Here is a 13,213-nt window from a genome sequence, read left to right as displayed (position 1 = left end):
AGATCTGTGGCAAGGTTGGGCATCCAGCTCATAAGTGTTGGCATAGGTTTGACCCAGAGTATGTCACCGAAGAGAGATATGGTGGAGCAGCCACTACTTCGTATGGAGCTGACTCAAATTGGTACTTTGACACCGGAGCAACCGATCATATTATAGGGGAGCTCGACAGGCTGACGACACGCGAGCGCTACAATGGTCCTGAACAAGTTCATGCAGCTAATGGTGCAGGTATGGCTATTAGTCACATCGGTCATGCAGTCATCAATTCTTTTGATCATACTCGAAAATTTCATCTTAACGATGTACTTCATGTTCCCCAAGCCACTAAAAGCCTAGTTTCGGCAAGTCGTTTTGCTTCTGATAATAATACCATTGTGGAAATTCACCCTCATTCTTTTTTTGTAAAGGACCCAGCAACGAAGGCAATCCTTCTAAGCGGCCGATGTGAGCAGAGTCGTCTCCCTTCTCCAATAGTCAAGTTAGTCAAGTCTTTGGTGCTTCAAGACCGTCATTGACAAGGTGGCATGATCGCCTTGGTCATCCAGCCTCTCCAATAGTCAAACAAATTCTTAGGAATTTTAATTTGCCATGTTCCAATGAGTCCAGTAGTGAGTCTGTGTGTGATTCATGCCAAAAGGCTAAAAGTCACCAACTTTCGTATCCTAGGTCTTCGAGTATATCTAGTGCTCCTTTAGAGCTTGTTTTCTCTGATGTTTGGGGTCAAGCACCCGAGTCTGTTGGTCGAAATAAATACTATGTAAGTTTTATTGGTGATTATAGTAAATGTACTTGGATATATCTCTTGCGAAATAAATCTGATGTATTCCAATGCTTTCATGATTCTCAACGATTAGTTGAGCGCATTTTTAACACCAAAATCATAGCCATGCAAACGGATTGGGGTGGTGAGTATCACAAACTCAACTACTTTTTCCAACGTATTGGCATCACTCATCATGTTTCGTGTCCACATGCACACCAACAAAACGGTTCTGCTGAGAGAAAGCATCGTCATATTGTTGAAGTTAGGCTTGCATTGCTTGCTCATGCTTCCATGCCTCTTAAATTCTGGGATGAAGCGTTTCTTTCCGCTGTCTATCTTATTAATCGTGTTCCTAGTCGTGTCATCAATATGATTTCCCCGCTTGAACGACTCTTCAATGAAAAACCTGAGTATTCATCTCTTCGTGTTTTTGGTTATGCATGTTGACCTAATCTTCGACCATATAACACTCGCAAATTAGCTTTTCGTTCTATTCAGTGTGCATTCCTAGGCTACAGTAACAAACACAAGGGATACAAATGTCTTGACATTTCCTCCGGTCGTATATATATCTCGCGTGATGTTATTTTTGACGAGTCTGTGTTCCCTTTCTCGCAACTTCATCCCAATGCCGGAGCACGTCTTAGAGCCGAAATTCTACTTTTGCCTCCAAACCTTGAGAATTCTACGAGTATTGATCAAGGGGGTGATGATTTGCATGATCATGTAACTAATCCTACTAATGAACCTGATGCTTGTGTTGACAGTACTCAGGAACATGAACATCAGAGGCAAAATTTGGTGCAAAACACCTCTGGTGGCTCTGATTTTATGTGTGCAGCCGATGGCGCAGGGCACGAGGCGGACTGCAGCGGGCCGCGCCCATCTGCAGGTTCTACGGCGTCGGGACCCGCTCCTTCCGCGGGCCAGCATGGCGAGCCGATCTCCAGTTCCCAGCCGCCATGTGGTGCACGCGGGTCCTCTTCTTCAGGCGCCGAAGCGAGCACGCCCACCCGTGGGAAGCATGTGGCTCGTGCCCAATCAGAGACGCATGTGCCTCGGTCTTCTATGCATGGAACGAGTGCATCTCCCGCACAAGGCCAACAGACGCCCTCAACTGCTTCCTTTTCGGGATCATCAGCCAACGAACCGTCCTCAGGTGACAACAACGATGGATCTTCTGTGGCTTCCCCTGTTCAACAAATAGTGCAGCAGCCTGGATCTTCTCCTGTTCAGCAAACAGTGCAGCAATCTTCTGTTCCGGATCGTGCTTTGACCCGCTCACGCAATAATATTTTCAGACCCAAGATTATCACAGATGGACGAGTTCGATGGTGCAAATTGTGTACGACAGGTGAGCCAAATAATCTGACCGAAGCTCTTCATGATAAAAACTGGAAAGAAGCTATGGACGAGGAATATTCTGCGTTGATAGAAAATAATAATACATGGCATCTTGTGCCAGCTCAGAAGGGTACAAATATCATAGACTGCAAGTGGGTCTACAAAATAAAAAGGAAATCCAACGGAGAGATTGATAGATACAAAGCACGTCTTGTTGCCAAGGGATTCAAGCAGAGATATGGGATAGATTATGAAGATCCTTTTAGTCCGGTTGTCAAAGCGGCAACAATTTGGTTAGTTCTTGCTTTGGCTGTGTCCAACAATTGGTGTCTTCGTCAGCTAGATGTGAAGAACGCGTTCCTTCATGGTGTTCTAGAAGAGAATGTGTACATGAAGCAACCTCCAGGATATGAAGATCCAACCAAGAGGCAATATGTGTGTAAATTGGATAAAGCTCTATATGGTCTGAAACAAGCTCCTCGGGCGTGGTTTGCTAGACTCAGCTCGAAACTATTGGCTTTGGGATTTTCCTCTTCACGGGCGGACACATCATTGTTCTTCTTCAAGCGAGGTGGAGTTTCAATGTATCTTCTTATCTATGTGGATGACATCATAGTTGTGAGTTCATCCGATTCTGCAGTGGAAGCCTTGCTCAAAGATCTTCTATGTGACTTTGCTCTCAAAGATTTGGAAATCTCCATTATTTTCTTGGCATTGAAGTGAAAAGGAAAAATAACGGAATATTGTTGACACAAGAGAAATATGCGAATGATATCCTCAAACGAGTTGCAATGCAACATTGCAAACCGTTGGATACACCACTCTCAGTTTCAGAAAAGTTGTCAGCCGAAGATGGTGATCAGCTAGGTGATGAGGATGGAACTAGATACAGAAGTATAGTGGGAGCATTGCAGTACTTGACCTTGACAAGACCGGATATTGCTTTTGCTGTGAACAAGGTTTGCCAGTTTCTTCATTCACCCACTAGTACACACTGGACTGCAGTTAAGCGAATTCTACGATACATCAAAGGTACGATTGGAGTAGGACTAAACATTACAAAGTCGAAGTCTACTCTTGTGAGCGCCTTCTCAGATGCAGACTGGGCTGGTAATCCTGATGATCGTCGATCCACAGGAGGTTTTGCTGTATATTTTGGTGACAATCTTGTTTCTTGGAGTGCTCGAAAGCAGGCAACAGTCTCGAGGTCAAGCACAGAAGCAGAGTACAAATCCCTAGCCAATGCGACAGCCGAAATCATTTGGATCCAAACACTTCTCAAGGAGCTCGGAGTCAATCAACCTAGGGCCGCATGTCTATGGTGTGATAATCTTGGAGCAACATATCTCTCAGCTAATCCAATATTTCATGCTCGGACTAAACACATTGAGGTTGACTATCACTTTGTTAGAGAGAGAGTTGCAGACAAGCTTCTTGAGATTAGATTCATTCCTTCCGGTGATCAGGTAGCGGATGGCTTCACGAAAGCACTTGCTACTAGACAATTAGAAGTATTCAAACGCAATCTTAACTTAGATAAGCTATGATTAAGGGGGTGTGTTAGAATAGGTATGTGCAGACGACTAGGACTTGGACTAGGACTTGGATTCCATCGTGTATACGGACCTGTACGGCACCGCCTCAATCTGTAAACAATCGCTGCATCTCTGTAATATAAATATACGTCAAGGTGTACCCAACAGGGCACCACGCATCAACCAATTGATCTCTGTTTTTTACAATCACTTTATTAATAATAGAGAAAAATAGGTTTATGGTCCCTCAAGTTCTTCAAAAGTATAGACTTGGTTCCTTCAAATTTTTTGGTAGACATTTAATTCTTCAAGTATCAAAATCAGATAAGTTTGGTCAAAAGCCAGATTTTAAGCACGTTAAGCATGTTTTGACCATGTTGACCAAGTTCATCGGTCAAACCTGGTCAACATGGTCACCGGTCAAACAAATTAAAAATATACTGATTTTTTTTAATTTACTGTTCATCGGTAAAATCCGGTTAACATGGTCAAACCCGATCAAAATCTGGTTTGGATGAAACTTATACGGTTTTAAGACTTGAAGGACCAAATATCTACCAAAAAAATCTTAAGGGACCAAATCTATATTTTTGAGAAACTTAAAGGACCAAAACATACTTTTCTCTTATTAATATCCGGCACATCTTACTCTCTCATAAAGTTCCTTAAAGCCTGTTGTTCGCTTTTAAAAAGGAGGATTACACCCACCTCGTATCGATTGATGCACAATGTATGCAGGCTTTCTCATGAGAGGTAACAGTTGTAGAATGGCCTCCAGAGATGTTGTTAAGATGCTCACGCTCGTATGCGGCTCTACTAGCAGAAAGTCGTTTCGCTGGATACGATTCAAGGAAGACGGTAAAGAAAAGTTCTTTATGGCTCAATTTTTTTTTGATTTTTTTTGTATGTGCATACATATATGTGTAGTATTTATGTATGAAGTTTAATCAATATACATATTTAATGTGATGCATACAAAAAAGATAAATACATGAACCAAGGTGGGCTTGACTTTTGTTGTTCTTGGGCTAGTTTTTGTCTTTTTGTCTATAATACATCATAGTATTAGTTGTTGTGACTCTTTGGGCGTAAGGCGATCCACGAAAATATTTTTCAGCCTCCATTTTCAACTCATTTGTTTGTTAATAGTTTCCTGGCTGATCTTGATCAACTCCCCAAAAGCAAAAGGATGTTTGTTGTTTGCTGCTCGGGGGTCAGGACATCTCCAACGCTGACGTGTAAATTCTATCCAGCATCCGTTCACGAACAGGGGGGTCAATCCGTGAACACGAATGTGGGAGACTGTCATCCAACACTACCAGTGTACATTTCAAACACGGTTCAACTAAACCGGATGAAATTCATGCAAACACTGCGGATTTTGTTAAAGTTAGGATATAATTTACATAAACGGATGATGTTTCGACAGTTTAACTAAAAACCATAAAAAAACCAATCCCTATATCGGACAACCACCTCGTACGCGTGGTCGCTCTATCTTGCCGCACTGCCGTCGCCGTTGCCGCTGGAGGGACCCGTGTCGTCGTTGTCATCGATGTTGTCCCTCCAGCAGCGGAAGGACGTGGAGGGCCGCGGCAGCCTTGTGTGGTGGATGCCTGCTGCTCGCGGAGGAGCCGCTCCGCCTTCTGTTGCGCGGTGCGGATGGCCGCCTGTGCCACTATCGCCGGCGCCGGCGGAGCCCTAGCGGTAGCTTTGCCCCATCCGACGTTGGAGGACAGTCGCTAAGAGACCAGTCCCCGCTGATCTTGGCGAGCGGCCGTCTCCGTGGTGGTGACAGAGCGATCGAGCGCCCACGAAGCGGTGAGGTTCGGGTCATTCTGGACCCATTCCGGTGCCACGCCGTTCTTGGCGAACACGGAGCGATGACCGGCATTGCGTCGGTCGTACCGTGCATGCTGCCTTGCTGTGCGCTCCTCCTTGGATAAGAAGACCCTCGAGCCCGAGGCACCGTCGTAACCTCCTCCTCCAAGGTAGTGGAGGATGCGGCCACGCGCCTTCGTGATCGCAGGTGGCAGCACCTTTTTATCGAGCCGCTGCATGCTCTGGGCTGACATGACTGTAGCGTGGCAATTGGCGCGTGCGTTTGATGGAAAGTGCGGGTGGCATTTTTGAATGGGTCAAGGTAGTCAGAAGCGGATGTGGCAGCAGTCTAGACACTCGCACCCCCCACTTTGTCTCCGATTTGCGAGAAAAGGTGCGTTCGGACCGCCGAGCAGACCGCTATAGGACCATGTTGGATGGAAAATCATGTCTGGACCGCGCCGTCCGGGTGTATGTAGGCTGTTTGAGGGTCGGCGTTGTCAAGGTGTCTTCAAAATTAATGCATATGGTGCTGTTAGTAGGGACAATCAGCACACGCGCGCGCGGAGGGGGGGGAGGGTTGATGCAGTTTGTCGGTAAAAACCATATGGGACCATCTTCCATTACTGTCAATGGTGTCATGGATGTCCCTACACTTGAAGCGATGGGTACCGGGAGGCACATGTGCTTGCTCTTGACCTAGTGCCATCTCGAGTTCTTATATCTAATTGTAAATCGGTAATTTAAGATATTGAAGAGAATATGGGAGGAGCCCTTGCCGCGGTGATCAAAGAAGCTAATAGCACTACTGTTGGGTGCCTCATACCCGCCTCAAACGCCCAGGCGGGCGGCCAGATCACTGACCAGGTAAAAAACCTGACTCACCCAGACGCCCCAAACCGGTCTCAAACGTCGGGGTTGACCGGCGCCTGTCATATCCAGCACAAATCTAGGCAGGTATGGGGCCGCCCGGATGAAATCCAACAGTCTGATGGTCGACTCCTCCGGGGGGGTGTGAACATCGTGTGGCGCCACTCCGGCTTGCCACCCGAGGGCCAAAGTCTAGCTATTTAAGCCGGATATCGACCCTCGGTCCTAGCCACATCCGCTTCCTCTTCGCGCCGTCAACCCGAGCCAAATCCACTCTTCTCCCTTTGTGCCTCCCTCTCTTCTTGCCATTCAAGCTCACCATGGCCCAATAGAGGGTGACCACGTATGTGATGCTGACGCTGGAGCGACGCCTCCAGCTCTCGAGGAGATCCGGGCTTGGCGCATCACCCGGATTGCAGTCGGTCTACCTCTAGATTCGATGGAGCCAGAGGAGGATAAAGAGGAGGAGGAGGAAGAGAAGGGGGATCCGTAGCTGGAAGGGGAGGCGCAGCAGCAACCACCCATGAAGGGGGCAGATCAGTAAGAGGAGGATGCGGCGGAGCCACAGTTGTTCGAGGTTGCCCAAGCAGCGGAGATGACAGAGTAGAGCAACATCTTGGAGTCCATCCAGGATAAGGCCTATGTGGAGACCAACCGACGCTTCATCCGACAAGAACATGCGGAGATCTAAGAGCATTTTGCCAAACTAGAAGCGGAGGAGGAGGTGGAGGGCGACGCGGAGGCAGAGCCGGAGGAGCCGGAGTTACGGCTGTCGCCGATATACCCGGAGCCCGACACGGAGATCATGGACATCTCCGACGAGAATGATAGTGTGGTGTAGGTTTTAGTTGATCTACATAGTATGTAGGTTTTCCTTTTTACATGCTTTGTATGGATTTAAGGTTTGAAATATGAGGTATTCAGATGCAGACAAGAGACAAGGAAATTTGAGGGTTGCCCGTTCGCTGCCCGTAGACGCTTCTAGGCACGTCCACGGGCGTACGAGAGGGCCGGATCTGATGTCCGCGGTTGTAGATGCTCTAATGATACAAGAAGGGATTTTCAAGATTGTTGTATTATTCATGAGTCAAGATGTAGAAAATATGAAGCCGACAGTTTAGCCAAATTATCTTTATCTCTAGATTTCAATACACGTGTGGTTCGGTGTTTCACACGATATTGTAACCATTCCTCCAAACTTTGTTGAATAAATAAGACGAGGTTTCTAGAGAAAACATCATATTAGTTAATGAATTTTTACAGGTACATAGAGACCATCCATTATGTACTATTTTTGGGGATTTTTTCCCCAATGAAGCCCGGCAAGGTGTGAAAATGCTGCACTCATTCTGCTAGCTCTCACGGACTAGAATATCTAGTGTCAGACTAGAATATCTAGCTTGACCAAAATTCAGATAGTGGGCGCTAGAAGAAAAAAAAAATCCTATGCGACCTAGTCGTACCCAACTAAACAAGAGACCCTTTCCCCTGTGTTGACAGCTGGCAATACGAATCTCAAAGCAGCGGGCATCTCGTTCCCCACTTGGTTGTTTCCGTTTCTAAATCGTGATTCCATTTCGATCTACCCATAGCTTCCAAACTCCAGCGGTCTGGTTCCACCCCAACTAATTGACCCCGCCAGCCATGCTCCTGGTGTCGAGGAGGAACCAACGGACCCCGGCAAGGTGCGAAAATGCTGCACTTTGTTCTGCTAGCTCTAACGGACTAGAATATCTAGCAGGCAAAACCACACCAAAATTCAGTTAGTGGCCGCTAGATGCCAGTCACGTATAGTAGGAGTAGTTTGAAAGTCTAGTCTAGGGACATAGACATGTCCAGTTGGCGGCTCACCCTCTTGTGCAAGTGCAGCGCTCGACACGGGGATCATGGACATCTCCCACAAGAATGATATTGTGGCATAGGTTTTAGTTGATGTACGTAGTATGTGGGTTTTTTCCTTTTTCATGCTTTGTATGGATTTAATGTTTGAAATATGAGGTATTCGGTTGCAGACAAGGAAATTTGAGGGATGCTTGATCATTGTCCGCGGACGCTTTTAGGCACGTCCACGGGCGTATGACGGGTCGGATCTGATGCCCGTGGCCGAAGATGCTCTAATGATAAAAGAAGGGATTTTCAAGATTGTGTCTTATCCATGAGTCAAGATGTAGAAATTATGAAGCTGGCAGTTTGGCTAAATTTTGTTTATCTCTTGATTTTAGTATACATGTGTGGTTCGGTATTTCAAACGATATTGTAACCATTTCTTCAAACTGTGTTGTTGAAAAAATAAGATGAGGTTTCTAAAAAAACATCATTTTAGTTAATGAAATTTCACGGATACTTAGAGACCATCCGTTATGTACTCGTAGGAAGAAGTCCTGTTTTTTGGGATTTATTAATTTTCCCCCAACCGAGTCCGGCAAGGTGCGAAAATGCTGCACAAGTTCCCTAGCTCTCACGGACTAGAATATCTAGTGTCGGATTATAATATCTAGCTTTCTCAAAATAAGAATAGTCACGTAGTACTAGTCTCAGGACGTAGGCATCATCCTGCATGTGCAGGTGCAGCGCCACACGATGGTTGTTAGGGAAAAAGAATCTTATACAGGATATTATTTTTTTCCGTCCGTTAACGTTGCCGATTGTTGCTTGGCAATTGGCATGTGAATCGCCCAGGCAGCCCTTTTTCGTCCACGTCCTCGCCAGACCAAACAAGGGCGGCGCGTCGCCTCCTTTTGCACCCGCGTACGCCGGGGATCCCTATCCTCCTCTTCAAATACGCGCCGCCCGGGGCGAGGGGAATCAAGCAAAAGCACCCGCACCCGCACCACGCTAGCTAGCTGCCTCCTCGTCGTCCACCGCGTGTCTCCTCTCCTGCCTGCTTGCAGGTGCAGGAAGAAAGAACGACGCGCAGCCGTCGCACGTACACACGCCCGCGGAGATGCTGTCCACTGGTGCGAGGCAGCCGCGCTGCACGTTGTGCGGCGCGGGGGCGGACGTGCACTGCCACGCCGACGCCGCGTTCCTCTGCGCGCCGTGCGATGCCCAGGTGCACGGCGCCAACTCCCTGGCGTCCCGCCACCGCCGGACGCGCGTACCGCCCGAGCCCAGCCACGTCCGCGCTGAGGTTTCGGCAACGACGATGGGCCTGGACCCCTGGGCTGCGTGCCTAGGTGACGCCGCAGCCCGCCGCACGCCAGTCCCGCCCGAGCCCAACCACATCCGCGCCGAGGTTTCGGCTAGGGCGATGGGCCTGGACCCCTGGGCTGCGCGCCTAGGTGCCGTCGCAGCCTATGTCCCGCCCGAGCCCAACCACACCCGCACCGAGGTTTCGGCCAATGCGATGGGCCTAGACCCCTGGGTTGCGCGCCTACATGTCGCCACAGCCGGCCAAACGCGTGTCTCGCCGCCCAGCGACGCCCGCGGCCGCTGCAGGGCCGAGCTCTAACTTTTGGCCAGGTGGATAGGCCTGGATGAGGGGGCTACGCGCCTGCGTGCCGCCGGAGCCTTCCGCACGCTTTGGAGCGAGTTCGTCGCTGCAGCGCTGCGCATTCCGTTGCGCGTGGCGATGGCGGCCGCGCTGTGGAGGGAGGTGGCGGCTCATGGCGGCGTCCACGAGCCCGGCAAAGCGCTCCAACGCCTAGCAGCCTGGGCGCACGTGCCAGCGAGTTCCCTTGTGACGGTGGCGATCGGGCGCGCGCGCCAAGTAAGGATGGCCATAGTGGACGTTGGGGAGGACACGGTCGACTGCGCGATCGTGAGCCCACGCCAGACACCACAAGAGCTTAACTTATTCATTTAGCACATATCCTACCAACAAATATGACGGTGCGTTGCAATAGGAGAAAATTGATGTATTACTATGAGAAAAAGGCTAGTTTCTCCGTTCACCCAATCGCCCAACAGCATGGCACAAGCAACCACCCTTCGCAAAAAAGTAAGTAAAACAGATTCGCAAAAAAGTAAGTAAAACAGATTTTGCCTAAAGCCGGCTAAAAACTTGTTTTCTATAAATCCATTACTAATACTTGCTATCCAAACAACCACTAAGGGAACAGTTAAAAAATTATATTGTGATCTTATACATCATCTGTATTAAGCCTAAATCTAGGGTGGAAATGTTTCCATGAACTATCGTGTGACTATTGGAAATATGCCCTTGAAGCAATAATATTGTATTATTTATTTTCGTGTTTATAATTAAGATTTTATATTCTATGATATAATTGCTATGATATTGGAATGTGCAATTCAGTGGAAAACTTATATGCCCGTGTGGAATGATAAATGGTGAAACCCGATTCCTAGTGTCGTTTCTGCGACTAGCTCAAGTTGTTTTTTGTGATCATGTTTTCTGAATCTTGGGATATTGTAAGTGTAATGATAGTCCAAAACAATATTGATAATATGACATTAGAAGAATGATCATATTGAATTGACCAAAACTTGATTGTTATACGTTGAGATGATATGTCACAAGTCAACCAATATAACATAGAGAGTTAATGTATGCTTTAGTTCTTTAGACCGTGAGAGTATCATAGTCACTTCTTACCGTATGATTTTATTTTTGGGTTGCTCAAACACCCTCTATAACACGGTGATCATAACGATACAAATATATCAATAAGTTTGACAAATGACTCGATAGCTCAAGAGTGGGATTTGCTCCTCAAACCATGCATGGAGATATATTTTTAGAGCCCTCTCGGTGTGATATCATTCATTATAGTCTGGCCAGACACAGGTGACTAGGTCGCAGGGATGCCGAAACATGCCAATGAGAAAGAAGAACAAAACAGGAAGTGTTGAGACCGGTATAGTGAACACGAGGATGACTCCAGATGATACTGATTCATCTCACCCCAGGTTTTGTAAAGTATCGCGAAGCAAAAGAAATAGCATGCGATAACCAAAGGTTCACTCAACTGTCATTCTTATGTTCATAGGGATCAATATGGATATCCACGGTTTCGCTATTGATCATTGGACAAAAGGGGTTCATTCATGTCTATATTTTACCGAACCTATATGGTCGCAAGCTTAGGGGAATCACGATTTGTTGAGTGCTATTGGAGTAAGAAAGAAACCGAAAGCGTTTTGGAGTCACCAGAAGAGTTTCGGGGTTTATCGGGTAATACTAGGAATTGATATATAGGTGGAAATTGTTTTCGAGGACTTAAATATAAATTATAAAGGGGTCTAATATGATTAGGAGGCCCCTAGAATTTATTTATAGTCAATGGGAGAGATAATGGGCCCTAAGGCCCATTAGTGGAGACGCCCAAGGGGGAGGCTGAATTGGGAGGTGGAGTTCGACTCCATCAGCCCCTAGGCCAGCCCAAGTGAAGGGAAAAACCCTCCCCAAGTTGGCCAGCCCTCCCTCTCCATTCAACCTATATATACTAGAGGATTTTGGCCCTTGTAGACACAAGTTTTGGAGCCTCCTCTAATTCTCTAGTTCTAGTCCTAGTTGATCCAATTAGAGTTAGATCTAGTTCTCTCTAATCCTCATAATCAGAGGCCATGTGTGGCTCTAATCTTCTCCCTCTAATTTTCCAATAATGATTAGCTCTGGACAGCGAAGCGCTGCCGAATCGTGAAGCATGTACACTTGCAAACTATATAGAGGTCGTGCTTTCAGTCTTTTGATAGAGGGATCGTCGCGGGCGGTTCAAGGGATTACCGTGGACGGTCTGTGAGTGTTCAAGTACGATCTACACCGACTCTTCTTCCACTACAACTCAGAGTTGGTAACGATCTAAACCGCTAATGCATCTTCATAATGTTCCTCATTTGATCGTAGGACAAAATTTTCTGTTTTGTACTTTGTTTTCCAACAGTGGCATCATGAGCGATTCTATGAGTTGATGCAGGTTTCGGTTTAGATCACATGAGGATGTGAGGGTTTGATGATCTTGTTCTGCTTCCCTCAAGTGTTGCTTCGGTTCAGTTCATTGACGACATGATGTAGCTTTATAAAAAGTTCTGGCAATCGACTGGCTCTGTTTGTTGATCAGCTAACAGTTCTTTGGGCTTCGTCATAGTCACGAATAGTCAACTATCGTACACATGAGAGGGCAATGAAGATGTACGATTTTCATGGGGGTCATGCGTATTGATAAAGTTTAGTGTGGGACTAGAGATCTTAATTAAGTCTCTTCCCTCACGTACACCGGAAATTAATTTAGCAACAAGAATTATCACCTTGATGGTGTATATAGTTTGTGTTCTTAGAAAACCCTAGAAGCCTCATAATTAAAATTTGATAAACCGATTAGAGGACGCCTTACTTGGTTTTGTAGGATACATATGATGTGGTATAGCCTCCGTAATAATAATGAGTTTATGTATGAGATGGTTATGTGATGTAATTAATTAAGTGACTTGTATGTCACAGTACGGCATAAATTGCTGGAGCCACGGGATTGTCACTTTAATGTAATAGAATAGCTGTAGAGATGGCCTACAGGTTACAGGTGATGGTGACAAGTTTGCACGGAGGACCTTGGCACAAGGAGGTTGTACAAGACGCAGGGAGGAGGGGCTGCAATTTTTTTTGCTACGACAGCCTTTTTGGAATGGCCGCCATGGCAACGATGTGTGAAATTGGTGCCACGACAAAGTTTTTAAGAAAGTTGCGACGGCAACGATTTCTGGAATTACGGCCACGTCAGCATTTTCTTAAATGGCTGCCATGGCAACGATTTTTCTGCTTCCACGGTGATGTCTTGACTAAGGATTCAAGAAGTGTATGGATACTTCCCGGCGCCAAGGGCTATACCGTATCATGCTATTATGAATTTCCTGAGATTTATCCCCTTTTGATTGCACCCTTTTGATTGTGTAGTAGTCGTTTTTATTAGGGTGGTCTCTG

General features: G+C 46.6%; 1 pseudogene; it reads left to right on the top strand.

Moving 5' to 3' along the window:
- Positions 1-9,147: 9,147 nt before the first annotated feature.
- LOC147972509 (uncharacterized) lies at positions 9,148-10,329 on the top strand (annotated as a pseudogene).
- The last annotated feature ends 2,884 nt before the right edge of the window (positions 10,330-13,213 follow it).

Source organism: Triticum urartu, chromosome 5A (assembly GCF_056163025.1).
Source record: "Triticum urartu cultivar PI428250 chromosome 5A, HENAU_Tu73, whole genome shotgun sequence".
NCBI lineage: Eukaryota > Viridiplantae > Streptophyta > Magnoliopsida > Poales > Poaceae > Triticum > Triticum urartu.
The sequence above is the reverse complement of the archived record's forward strand: the minus strand, read 5'-3'. Positions and strand labels throughout refer to the sequence as shown.